Source organism: Malaclemys terrapin, chromosome 8 (assembly GCF_027887155.1).
Source record: "Malaclemys terrapin pileata isolate rMalTer1 chromosome 8, rMalTer1.hap1, whole genome shotgun sequence".
Classification (NCBI taxonomy): Eukaryota; Metazoa; Chordata; order Testudines; family Emydidae; genus Malaclemys; species Malaclemys terrapin.
Genome location: NC_071512.1, coordinates 17,306,615 through 17,320,887, shown reverse-complemented (window position 1 = coordinate 17,320,887; position 14,273 = coordinate 17,306,615).

The following is a 14,273-nucleotide window of genomic DNA, read 5'->3' as shown; positions in this document are numbered from 1 at the left end:
CCCTCAAATCTTGCACTTGCCACTAGCACCCACCAAATGGTTCTGCCCCCAAACCTCACAGATGCCCCAAGCGCAAAAGCCAGCTATTTCTGAACCATGGGTTTTATGGTCCTCAGAACCCTCTCCCTGCTCCTTGGAAGTGAAGTGTGGTTCCATTCTTCCCTTGGACACACCAATTTATTGCGTTTCCCCACTGCAGAAGAGGGAGTGAGAGGGTCCCATAGGGATGTGCTGGCAACAGTTTAACAAGGGCTGCTGTCAGATATTTTCTGTCTCAAGCAACAATTCATGTGACATTACCTGGAAAAATACTCTTCCTCACCAAAACCTACCAATCCTATACACTTTCCTCCTCAAAAGCAGCAGTCAATCCTACGCACACATGCGGCTCCATCAATGTATGCACCCACTGCATCTGGCTCAGGTCCTCTTGACCTGCCATGCTTCATTCATCACCACATGGAGCCTTTTCTAGGTGACTCCCCTACCTGACAGCTGTTCCTCCCTGCAGTATTAGCGAGGGCGAGCAGTTGTCCAGCTATACTGAAAGAAGGACAGGAGACCCTTGATATGGTTTTAATCAGGCCACAACTTTATCATTAGATGTCTGGGACTACCCGGCAGATAAAAGTGTACAGTGCAGATAACTTCATAATCATTCAATATCTACCTGGGGGGGGCTTCTGCCAGACTCACCCCTCTTTTTCCATCCAGGTCCCCCATCCAACCCATTGCTGGGACCTTACCATCACCCCTCTCCCCGAATGAGGGTTAAGGTGGGCTATAAAGAAGCGGGGGTGGGCTCCTTGCTGAGCAAGTCATAGGAGTCCCAAAACCTCACCGTTCCATTTCTTTAACAAACACCTGCTTTTAAGTCCTTTACCAACTCATTTATCTGGTCTCTGTATCCCTTTCCTATGGAGTACCTGCCCTGGACATCCACCCCACTCTTACATAATGAGTTGTGACATCATAGTCTAATTCTTGTCCCCACTCACCATAACAAAGCCCGCCCTGAACCTGCCGTGGGGAAGGCGAAAAAACCCACTTCACCTAGGCCAATCTGGTTGGTTGGTTAGTTAGTACCCATTACGCCTCTGGTGTTTAGGGCTGTGACAATCCACGCCTGTCTTGTTTCTGGCAAGTCTTTCAAGGGTTCCCTAGCTGTGCCCCAGGTTTTTCAGCTCAGCTTCCACAGCTCTTCGCCATGTTGTTTTCGGGCGGCCTCATTTTCACTTGCCTTTAGGTGTGCATCTTAGTGCTGTTCTGGTGAAGGAATCACCAATCCGGTGGTGAGGGAAAAATTTCTTTCTAGTCCCCCTAGAAAGGAGCAGCTAGCACGATGCCCACAGCAAGTCCTGACCAAACCTGGTATCTTGCTGCAACTACAGGGAGGGAGAGTGGGTGCTGCTCTACTGGTCTGGGGAAAACGAGCTTCTCACACCCACCTTGCCCTTTTTCAACTCTCTAGCCCTTCTGGTCCCTGGGGATGAGTCAGCGTCACACCCCTTTTTCATCAGCATCTGAGCCCCTCTCTCAACCCCCACCCATAAAGCACTATTTCCTTTCCCCCAGCAAGCCAGACAATGCCCCCCCTCCCCACTGCTTAAGATGCAGTGCAGTCAGTCATGGGGAGGGTGGGGTGTTTACCGGCTTTGCATAGGTCTGAATAATTATGAAGCCAGTCTTTGCAAGCTAAAAGCTATTGACTTCACTTTTTTAAAGAAAGCTTAGTCTCCATGATGCCCAAATGCTGGCTCCCTTGCCAAGTGTCTAGTGAGAGCCTTCTCCAGCTCCTCAATAAATCAGCAGAAAATACAATGGTGTCCTCAATTTTAGAAATTCCTTTGAAAAATGAATACAGGGCTGAGGGGAGGAATGAAATGTCGAGCTCCTCGGGCGTGAGTCTTTACTCTCTTTGGCTTCTGTGGGAGTTTGCCTGAGTGCTGAATCAGGACTTCAGCATTCAGCGTAAGACTCCTAGCTTCGATTGGCAAACCAAAGGGCTGCTGATAACTCATATGATATGGATGAATATCCAAAGTTTAGGGGCATTATGTAACTTTTGGAGGGTTGCCCAGTCCTAATTTCAACTTAATTTCACCATCCATTATTACTGGCTGTCAGCTACATAGATGTTTTAGGTAGCCGGAGTTGCAACAAATATCCGGATGAAATATATAGCCAGCTGCCTGATAACTCCTTATGATGGCCAAACTCCCATGGACTTCTCTGGAGTTTTCTCATAAGCAGTGTGAGTGGTAGGGTATTGCAGTAGCTTATGTTTTATTTGAATGCCTGGCATTACATTTCTCAGGTTTTGTGAGCACACCTCTGACAACCTGCTCTGAATCTATTCTGCCGCACTTGACAGGTTTTGAGTGCGCAAAGGGCAATAGCTCCATGGGAATAAATGTGCCTCGATATTTCATTATAAATAAACATTCTCGTCTGCAATTGGGAAATGCTGGGATCTCAGCAGGCCTGATGATAAGAATAATGTTTTGTTTCATTTAGTAAGATCCATTAGCAGAAGACAAAGCACCACACTGAAGCGGCAGGACAGCAATCAGAGTGTACCACTGTTGGTTGTCCTGCTCTCTGAGAAATGTGTTGCTCTCTGTAGTGGCTTTGAGAGCCCCATCATTAAGCCAGCCAAGCAACACATGGGTGATTATGCTGTCTCTCTGTAGGGACATTTTGTGTGGGCTGATGCCTGTCTTGGCATTGCCATTAATTCCAGATACTACCCACCTAGGTATTGCAGACAAAAGTTACAAGGTCAGCTATCAGAGAGAAGATGATAAAGTACAAAAGATGGAAATAACACTTGATGATAACCTTTGTACGCCGTGTAAGCAGATCCCACTAATGGAACAGCAAATGGGTGACAGAGGATGAGGGGGTGAGGAATGGAGTTGCTAATTGTTGTGCTATTATATCCTGCGATAGTGGAAATTCCGGGTCAGAAATGGGAAATAAATGATTAAATATTTCTTTCTGAAGGGGATGGGGAAAAAGACTTAGAAAAGCCACTTGTATTCAAGTGCTGATAAGAAAGGACATTAATTATCTCGGGGTTAGAGTTGCAGCCCACAGACTAAGAGAGTGGTTTGACTCCTGGAAGAAGGGTAAGGTGCCTTTTTAAATCTGATTAAAATGCACATGCCATGAAAGCAGCGGGTCCTAGCGTGAGATCATTGAAAAATAAACCAATAGAGGCGGAATGACTGAAGTAGTGGATTTGGTTGGTAGTTCCCCCAAAATGGAGTGCGAAGCGGGTCTGAGAGTGTAAAGAGACTGGCCTATTAGCCAGTAACTTTAAATTTCACAGCTTCCAAATGCCTTGGTCCCTTGAGTCACAGAGGTCTATGCTATAACCCAGGGGTCGGCAACGTTTGGCACGCGGCTCACCAGGGTAAGCACCCTAGCGGTCTGGGCCAGTTTATTTACCTGCTGACGTGGCAGGTTCGGCCGATCGCGGCCCCTACTGGCCGCGGTTCGTCGTTCCAGGCCAATGGGGGCGGCGGGAAGCCACGGCCAGCACATCCCTCGGCCCGCACCGCTTCCCGCCGCCCCCATTGGCCCAGGACGGCGAACCGCGGCGAGTGGGGGTCACGATCGGCCGAACCTGCCACGTCAGCAGGTAAATAAACTGGCCCGACCCGCTAGGGTGCTTACCCTGGCGAGCCGCGTGCCAAACGTTGCCGACCCCTGCTATAACTCAAAGGTTATAAAGGCTGTAAGGATTATAAAATTATATCCTAAGCATAATAAGTGATATCATTTTTATATTAAGGTTCCATTTATAAATAGCTTATAATAGGTTAATAAATAGATGTTTTAATAAATGGTATATTTATGGTTACAAATTATTATTATAGAGTTCAATAGGTTAGTTGGTTGCTTATGCTGCAAAATACCTTCCAACCATCAATAATACTTATTACTCATCTGCAACATCTATTATCATTAACACCTTGTGAACTATTTATAACTTTATATTAAAGTATGGCCAAATAAACCAAAGTAGAAGAATATCTCATTTAATCTAGGATAATCAAATAGTAGAGTCTCCATTATAGGTCCTCCTAAAAAAATGGGGCAATTAATTTGACATGTAATTCATTCACCACTGTCCTACACATTCTAACTTACAGTAGAATGCTAATAGTGCTACAAGAACTAATTACTAGTTGGACTAAAAGAGAAAAGGCATTGATTTCATGCAGGTTTCATTTGTCTTTTTTAAATCAACTGGTGAGTATATTGGAGAAAAAACATTTATTTATATCTCAAACTTTACCACTGGAATATGGAGGACCCTCTGCCCCCAACACATACCCACCTACTAAATTTCAAGACATAAATTAAAATATCTGTAAACACAAATACAGCTACAGTAGAATTTTTTTATGTTGCTCTTTTTTGTTTTAAGTGAAATAAATTAGCCATTTGAAACTTGGCAAAACTCAGCAAGTTGTGAAGATTTATCAGCTGGACCATGAAAAAAATTGATTTCCTTCAACAAAGTAATTAAAAATTAAAATCAGTGCATTTGAATGCCAAATAAAATGGAGATTTGGGAACATAATTAATGTGGGAACAAATGCTTTTATTTGCTGCTGTTTGAAAAACACATCAGTATGGAAAGTTGGTGGCTGCTGGACTACAAAAGCTCATGTTTAATTTGAAAGCCCCTTAATATTTGAGATGAATGGCTGAGACTGAATATAACCCCAGAAAGAACAGTGATTATGAGAGCATGTTGTAAGGGAGTTCGGCTTTTAATAGTTTAAGTGTGATATTTACGTATTTCTTCAGTTTGTTCGGGTTTTTTTACTAGTAATTAGAAAATTATGGCTGTCCAACTCCCACACATTAATTTGTCAAGTTCTGCTTTGCCATGGTAAATTAAATAAAAAATGATTTCAAACTCTAGCTGAGATGCAAGCATTACTGGGTGTGAAAACGCCACGTTTTATCATAAGCAGAAAGGCACTGTTTCATCAAAAGTGAATAGCAAATATAAAACAGAAACCATAAGCTTAAAGATGACAAAACCATTACAAATAAATCTATAGCTGCTTCTTAACTTTGAAGGTCGCTCATGGGAGAAAACAGTGAGTTTTTTTCCTGTAAAAAATGTGTTAAATATACTTGCTATTTGTTTAATATCTCTATTACAGAAGAACCCCCAAACCCAGTCACGATCAGCACCCTATTGGGCTAGGTAGGCTGACCAGACAGGAAGTGTGAAACATCAGGACAGGAGGTGGGGGGTAATAGGAGCCTATATAAGAAAAAGGCCCTATAAAATCGGGACATCTGGTCACCCCAGGGCTAGGTGCTGTACACTCAAACACAGTAGTGCTAGAAATCTAAGGCCCTGATCTAGCAAAATATCCCCAGTTCAGAAATTTAAGCACATGTTTACATGCTTTCCTGAATGGGGGTGGATTTAATCCTGTGCCTAACATCTTTCCTGAATCTGGATCTAAGACCCAATCCTACAAAAACTTACCTGAAGTCAATGGGCCTATTCATGGTGTGTAACATTAAGTGTGTGTGCTTAACTATTTGTAGGGTCAGAGCCTAAGAAAAATACCATCTCCCTCCCCCCACCCTTTGGGTGCTATCTACATACATTTTCTATTTTTTTCTATTTTTATTTTAGTTTTGTAATTACATAAACATCAGCGTTCTCTAATTGTCCCTCAGTTGCCTCACAGCTAAGTCAAACATATCAGCTGATTTATTGTAGACATGGTAGAGATGATTCTTGAATGGATTTGAGGAGGAGAGGACAGTAGCTGTATGTCTCAGATCAGAGATGGTACCACATGACTAAAGGGTGGTGTGGAATATACCTCAAAGATTGGTGGGGTGGACAAATGGATGCTTATTATTTATATTTCTATATTTATTATATATACCAGTTTAGGTGCTCACAGTAACACAGTGAGTAAAGACAAAGTCTCTGCCTCAAAAAGCTTACAAATCTAAATTACCAATCCTGCAATCCTCACTCACAAGTAATCCTTCCGTACAATGGGAGTAGTCTCACTGCATATAGTAGCATGTATTTACACCTTTGTTATGTCCCCAAATCCCACAGGGATACTTGAGTGAGAGTTCCTCATGAATGGTATTCAGGATTGAGCCTAAGGGCTTGGCTACACTCGGGACTTCACAGCAGCGCTGTGAAGCACGAGTGTAGTCGCGCCGCCAGCGCTGCAAGAGAGCTCTCGCTGCGCTGTATGTACTCCACCTCTCCGAGGGGAGTAGCTTGCAGCGCTGCGAGCAGGCGTGCAGCGCTGCAGGCTCCGATCACACTGGCGCTTTACAACGCTGTACTCGCTGCACTCAGGGGGGTGTTTTTTCACACCCCTGAGCCTAGCAAGTTGCAGCGCTGTACAGCACCAGTGTAGCCAAAGTCTCAATTTTGCTGAGAGTTTGTATCAGCACTAGGATAGATAAATGCAAAAGAAGCACTCTTCTGCATTTAGAGCTGTTGCTTTGATAAATATTCACTGAGGAGGGAGCATGATAAATGAAGTAACTCGGTGTCAGGACTCTTGGGTTCTAGCCTCTGTTAGCCAATATCTTCTTGTACAGCCTTGAGAAAATCTCACCTCTCTGTACCTCAATTTCCATATCTGTGAAGTGGGGATAAAATTAATTACCACACAGGTGGCTTAGTCAATGCTTGTAAAAATATGTGAACATTCTCAGATGACAGGAGCTGTAGTATTACAAAGTACCACATTACTCTTCCCAGTAAAGGCAGTGTGAAATAGGCATACCCATCTTCCAGTTTTAAACCTGATAGTCCTGTTTTTAAATGGTTTGTCCCCTGTCCAGTACAGAGATAAAACTGGACATAGTTTTGTCTGGCAACACAGACAGGGGAAACCATTTTGAAGAGCACATTGCTCTGGTCACGCTGGTGGGGCAGGATGGCAAACTCTTCAAAATGGTGAGGTCACACCAGTGGGGGCGGGGTTATGCAGGCAGGGGTGGGGCTGCACCATTCCTGGAGGTATTGGAATGTCTAGTATTTTGGGGATGCGTAAAGGGCCACCTCAGGTTATGTCCAACTTTTTAACACTGCGTTCCCAGTAAGCTATAGTGAGGAGAAACCACACAAGGGGACAGGAACCAGGAGAGAGGTTTCAGCCCTGGCTCCAGTTCTGCCTGAAAGCATTTTCCCTTGACAACAGTGTTGATGTGGCAGCTTGTACAGCATCACCCACACAAACTGCCTTTCACTGCTTCGATTTTGTTTTAAACTATATGTGGTTCTGGAGCTCACCATAATTTAATTATTCTGTTTCTCTTCAGGCTTTTCTGCCAGAGCAGCAGCAAAAGCCTGATTAGAAGAAGCAGGGCAAAACACGTGTCTGCACATTGTGTTCTCTTTGGCAGGTCGACTTGTAGAATTTCTTCACTCTGGCAGCTTCTGGCATTTGTTCATTTTAGCCTCATCTTGAATCATTTGAGGTAGTGATTTTTAAAGCATTAGGGCCAAATTCTGCCCCCCCATTGAACAACCTCAGTGAAGCCCCTGGGACTAGTCCAGGGGCTTAAAGTTTAAGCAAGCACTTAAGTTCTTTTCTAGATCTGGGCCTGAGTGCTCAGCAGGGTCGCACCCTGTGTGAGCCAAATTAAATTCTTCACGTTTTATATTGAGGCCAATTGAAGACAGGCATTTCTCATTTCCAGGGTCTATAACACAGTCACTGACAATCACAGCTCGAACAGCAAGTAGCTTTCTATCCCCCAAGCAATAAATCATCCTAAGTTATGTGCCATGTTCAGATACTGATTGCAGTTATTTAATGACTTAACATTCTTTAACAAACTTCATCAGCTCCTGCCTTGCCTACATTATGGGCCCCATGCTGGTAAAATAAAACCGGAGTATCTCCACTGGAGTAAAATAAGCTGTGAGGTCAGAATCCGGTTCCTTCATTTGGTAGGGGGGTGAGGGGTGGAGATGTGGTGAGAACTTCCTCCCGCTGAAGTCAATGGCAAAACTCCTTCAGGAGCTGATGGGTAACATTCACCTCAATACAGACAAGATGGCACATGACATCCAACTAGGGCTTAAGTGAGATCCGGTTTGGTTTGCTGAGGTGATTTTTTCTGGGGGCTTTCTGTTTTAATCTTAGTAGAGAAATTAAAATATTTTAAATAGCCAGCCCCCTCCCTCCCTCCAGCTTCCAGAGACTTTAGAAAGAAAGAGTGTGAGAAAATACTTCTTTAAACTATGTGTCAGGTTTAATGGATTCAGCCTTGCGATTCCTTGCCATACTGAGAATTCAATGCGAAGGCAGATGCTAGGTCAGGCCCTAACAAACCTGAAGTTTCATTAGTTATAGAAGTAACAGTGATTGTGAACATTCCAGATACTTTATGAGCAACTTGTTGCATTGTGGGGTCTGTGTAAAGGTGAGGGTGACATGTTATTTTACCTTTTAATGTTGGTAATATCTGTCAAATTTGATTTTAGATTAAAACATTGGCTTAAATAGAATTTGTCCTTGATTCTAAGTTGATGTTTTTAAAAATCTTAACTGCATCCATTGACTTTGAGCAAAAGTAATTTCAGCAGTTCTGCATGGAGAGGATTTTACTCTCACTTCTCTGATAAATTATACATATTGCTGAAAGGATTCAGTGGGGGCTACATAAGAGGAAAGTAATCAATAGCAAGGCACTGCCAAATGTGTTTTGCCATTTGCCTAATCTTCATGTCTTATGTCAGAGTCTTTCATTTAATTTTGTCATTAGTATCTAAAACCTGCCAGGTCTAAAATGTCACAATATTAATAAGGCATTTTAAAAAATGACATTTAAATCCTTTTCTCTTCCCTCTCTTTGCAATGTTAATTCTAAAAAAATAAAAATAAAAAGGGGATAATCAATGTTATTGAGTCAAATGTTTTGGAAACAATCTACAAACACTTGTATTCTTGCTGGAAAGATTGTCCAATATTCACAAACTTGATTTCTCCCAATTGCTATTTCCCCCCCCCCCCCCCAAAAAAGCAGAAGTCTAAACTATCTATAGAAGTTATATTTGTCAGAGATTCTTTTCCTCATATAATAGAGCATTGCACTGGTACTTCCCTTCTGCACCAAGTGTTAATTCTCATCCTCTGAGCCTGAAAATCATTTGTAGGCATGAAGGTCATTAATTTTAATTAAATGGAACTTTTTTTTTACACTTGCTAGAAAATGAGGATTAGTTTCAATGAGTTTCATTAAATAAACAGAGAAAATTAAAATTTATAATACATCTCTGAACAGATCTGAAATAGTCTCATCAAAAGTTTATTAGCTGGCAAGGAGGAACTGCCTCAGTGGTCTATAGCAAAAGATACACTATGAAAGTGTTCCTAAAGATTTCACCTGTTGAGCAACATGTACGTGGACATAATTGCCTCCCCTTGCTGCTTGGGCCATGGAACTGTAGGTCAAGAAAGATACTTAATCCTGATCTACACACACTATTTTGTTTAATTATACCTGTAACCTCCCTAGTGTGGATGCAGTTTTATCATAATAAAAGTGCATCAGTGGCATAGTTAAGAAGGAAATTTGGGTGGGTTTCCACTTACGGTGGACTGGCAGTGACATTACAGCAAATCATTTATATTGGGTATGAATGAATTTACTTAAATTTGGTGTTCACACAGGCTGAACAGGCCCATAATCCACCCAGGCCCAGCTGTGACTATGCCACTAAAGTACTCATAGAAGCATAGTTTATTCACCTTCCCTTACGGGAATAAAGAGTATAAACACATTTATACCAGTATAATTGCATTCATATTAGGGGCATTGTACTCTTCTAACTTTACCAGTACAGGTAGAGATACAGCTTTCGGGGATGGTAGGGTTACCATACGTCTGGATTTTCCCGGACATGTCCGGCTTTTTGGTCCTCAAATCCCCGTCTGGGAGGAAATTCCAAAAAGCCGGACATGTCCGGAAAAATAGGGAGGGGTCGTGGGGCTTGGGTCCAGGCTGGAGCCAGAGCCGGAGCTGCTGCAGACGGCGGTGCTCGGCCGCTGGCCAGCGGTGCTCGGGCAGGGCCGGTGCTGGTGCCTGAGCCGCTCGGCCGGAACCAGGGCCCGAGCCGAGCTGGGCCGGAGCCGCCGGGGCAAGAGCCTCTTGGCCAGGGCCGGCCAGCCACCGGAGGGAGCCGCTCAGCCGGACTGGGCCGTGTGCCCCCCCCCCCAGCCCCAGCTCCAGCTTACCTGCTGCCTCCCTGTTTCAGGCTTCCCGCGAACATTTGATTCGCAGGAAGCAAGGGAGGGGGAGGAGTAGGGGGCGGAGCTTTCAGGGGAGGGGCGGAGTTGGGGTGGGGACTTTGGGAAAGGGGCGGAGTTGGGGGTGGGGCTGGGGCCTCGTGGAGTGTCCTCCTTTTTTTTAATTAAAATATGGTAACCCTAGGATATGGAGAAGGACTTACCCTGCAAAGAAGAAGCATTAAACGCTGAGGGAATTGGGTAAAGGGATTGGCCCTGTCTTCTTATTTGGAAACTCCTAGTTCTCTTTTTATTTGTATGCAAGTTACAAAGTCAATATTTCTGTAGCCTGGGCTCAGAGTGTAGTCATCCCTCCAGTCCAGGATGCCCTGATTGAGTGGCACGCGTGAGCATGCATTGTTGCTCCTGTTCTGTAGGGGAACAGAAGGCTTCAGTCTCCATGGCTGTCATTCATGACTCTTTCATCAACTCCAAATTCATTTAATTTTCTTTTTTGAAAGATCAAGGCCCAGATTTTTAAAGGTGTCTAGGCCTTGCAGCACTGAGTGTTGCAATGCCTGGCTCATTGAAGAGCCTAAATCTAATTTTAAAGGGGTTAGGCACTCAGGAACCGCAACACCTTTAAAAATTTGGCCCCAAAACAAAAAAATGTTCTTGAGGCTCGGAAGAGTTTTATTAGAAACTTTGAGAAAGAATGAGAGCATACAGTATTCACAGACTGAGATGAAAGGCATCACGCTCACGTGGGCCATCCAGATCTTTTTTCTGTTCATTTGTTATACTAGGTAACGTTTGTATTTTACAATTTTTTTTCATTCTAAGTATCTAATTCATTTTTGAATACGTTCACAGTTGCAGCTTCGACTGCTGCTTTAGTTTAGTTGTTCATTCCACACGTTTAGTTACCCAGTGCATAAAGATTTCTCTCTTAGTCTCTCGTATTTCCCAACACTTTCCTCATAGTGAGGAGCTGAATCTCAAAATATCTGTAAATTCAATATAGATTCGTAAATAGAGTTTCATCTGATTACTCCTGTATTAAGCCCAGTAGCTTGTATCTATCTAAAGCATAGCTTCCAGAAAGAAGGATATGTATCCAAAATGTTGGGTCATCAAAAGGACACACCAGAAGAAATATGGCACTAAAAATAAGCTCTGTGTTTAAAACAACAACAACACCCTTCAATCCTTAAGAACAATAGAACTGTCCCCATGTCCTTAAATACCAATGGGAACAATTAAAAAAAAAACATTTTGCTGCAGTATTTTTGGCACAAACATTGTCCAATTGGACTCATACATGAGAAATATCTAGTCAAATGCCTTCCAATTTTAATAATCTTAGATTATATTGGTAACAGTGTGGTTATATCATGAACTGGTGCAAATCAACATAGCTCCAATTACTTCCACCAATTAAAGTGAATGTATAATCTGAGTTTTGTCAGAAAAATGTTAGGTTGGGTGTTTGTTTTTTGTTTTAATTTCAGGTCACTTTGCCCATCGCTAATTCTTCAGATTAGCTTCAGATTTTGCTAATTTCCTCTGGGTTGCTTATTTTCATGTCTTGATTTCAAGCATTAAATAGAGACTTTTTCTAAAAATATATCCTATCCACTTGGAATGGATATGGAGCAGCCGTTCTTGACTAGTGTCCTGCTCTTGATCTGACTTATGAACATATGTCTGGAGGACAATCTTCTCAAATATAGACAACTCAAAGTTCTTGGGGTGCTGTATTGTGCCTCATACCACTCAGTGCAATAGCTGAAAAGAAGTTACCCATTTAAAATTATGCCATGACAATGGGAGGTCCATACTGTAATGCACATAATGTTCCATTCAGTATAACAAGTCACGTATCATTCTGTTCAAATCAGCTTGAACTTGCTTTGAGCCTCTCTTCTATCACTCACTGCGTACTTCCACTTAATTGCTCCCCTCTATGCATCTTTTGCATATCAGGGGTTTTGATGGCTGTGAAAATCAAAGCATCTGAATAACTCAGTCCTGCACTTAGATAGGATTATCATTATAGAGGCTGTCCTGCCAACAATACCTCTACCTCAGTTGCTAACAATCCATTTAGTTCAGTCTGCTAAAAGATAGCTCCTTTAAATATTTCCTTTCCTTTTTGTGTTTGGCATGTTTGAGTCATTCGATTAATAATATACAGGGCTACATAAACATTCATGATAAGAAGAAAAAGGGTGAGGTGGCTGCTGCTTCTTTTTCATAGCAAATTTTAAATTATCCTTGATGCTAAAAGCCTCTCTTGGCACCATGTTTAAAAAACAATCTATGTAGCCGTCAGCCTCAAGACACATGCAGTAAACGTTTTGCAAAAGCAAAGATAAAAAGAGAGCAAAGAAAAGAGTTACAGCAGAAAACATTTGTTGTTTTGCTCTGAGTCACTTTGGGCCCAAGAAACGATTGTGCTATTTAATATTCTTCCCAGTTAAAGGCTGATGTTACCTTTAAACAGGCTCCTGCAACTTGAGCAGTTCACTGTCATCTTGAAGCTTTTTTATAATTATACAATCTATTTCTGGAAGATACAAATGGATTTGTCAGCACCTTAACTGGGGGTGACATCAGAAGCTAAGCTCCATAATTCTGTACCCTCTCCTATGGGACAGTTTCTGAATCATTGAGCTGGCTAGCAAAAGCAGACTCATATCAGCAGCTTAATATTTCTCTCTTTTGCAGGGCATTTGTGTTTTCTGGTATCATTTGTCTCTGAAGAACAATATCTGTAGTACATGAAAATACAGTTTTCTCTCCTACTCCCCACCCCCCGCACTGCTGTCTCCTGAAACAGCCACCTTGACACCATGTCCCCTTTTGTAACGTCTCTTTCTCCAATTCTTTCTCTATTAAAGAAAAAAATTCAACAGGGGGTTTCAAGTTTAGCAAAAGGTCAAACAAGCTATTGTAGCCTCAGGACAAATCTGCATGGGTTTTTCTTTTTTGTCAGACAAATCTTCTAACTCTTCTGAAGGGACCATGTTCTGGAATAAAGGCAATTAGGCCGTGAGAACGCCATTCTCACAGCTATCAGGAGAGATGTGGAGTTCATTGCTATGCATGTTTCAGTCAGAAGGGCTGGAAGGAAAATTCAGATCCCACCTGGTAGTTCTAAGATGTTATATCACTCCAATTGTGTGGAATTTTCTTTTGTTTTATTCCTGTGAACTGTGACTTAGTTTTCCAGTCTGAAGTCCGAGATATTTTAATACACAAGCAATAGGTTTGAAACAAGCATAATACTCCACTGTGACAACCACTAAAATTACACTTGCATTCTAGCCCAATAGCAGCAGATCCCTGAAACTGATGGACTGCTAGGGAAAGGGCAACCACGTCTCTGGGTTTCCCCGCCTCTGTGCCTCCACCTTATGATGAGGAGAGCTGTGTGTATTGGGATAGAGGACTCTGCATAGGAATGAGCTCTTCTGAGGATCCTGGCTGGCACCAGAAGGCAGGACCTGCTCCCTTCCCTTGCCTCCTTTGAGGTGTCCAGCCATGGCCTGACATAGCCTAACCAATAGCACTGTCCTATTTGAAAAATAAAGTGAGTGTTAAAGCAAATGTACCTCCTGCCAGTCCCTTGATTATTCACAACTATCCATGTAACCAAATAGCTCTCCTACACAAAGGTTTCATGCAGGACTTCTAATCCAGGGCTCTGAAATGCACAGTTCAGATTTTCACTGGGTGGCTTTGCAGCTGCAGCAGCAGGATGGTGTTAAATAGCCTAGCAGCTAAATCAAAGTACTTTCCCTTTAAATGAATGAGCGCATATGCACTGATTTGAGCTAGAGACCTACTTTAAGCCACTCTTAGGAAAGTTCCTTAGAACTGAACAGAGACTATCACTGATCTAAAATTCTATTGGGTGATTGTATCAATATTTTTAAAGGAAGTCATCGAACTTTCAGCCTCAGGGCAGAGGTGTTATGGTGGCTGCTATTTTTACACCCTTCCAATTCT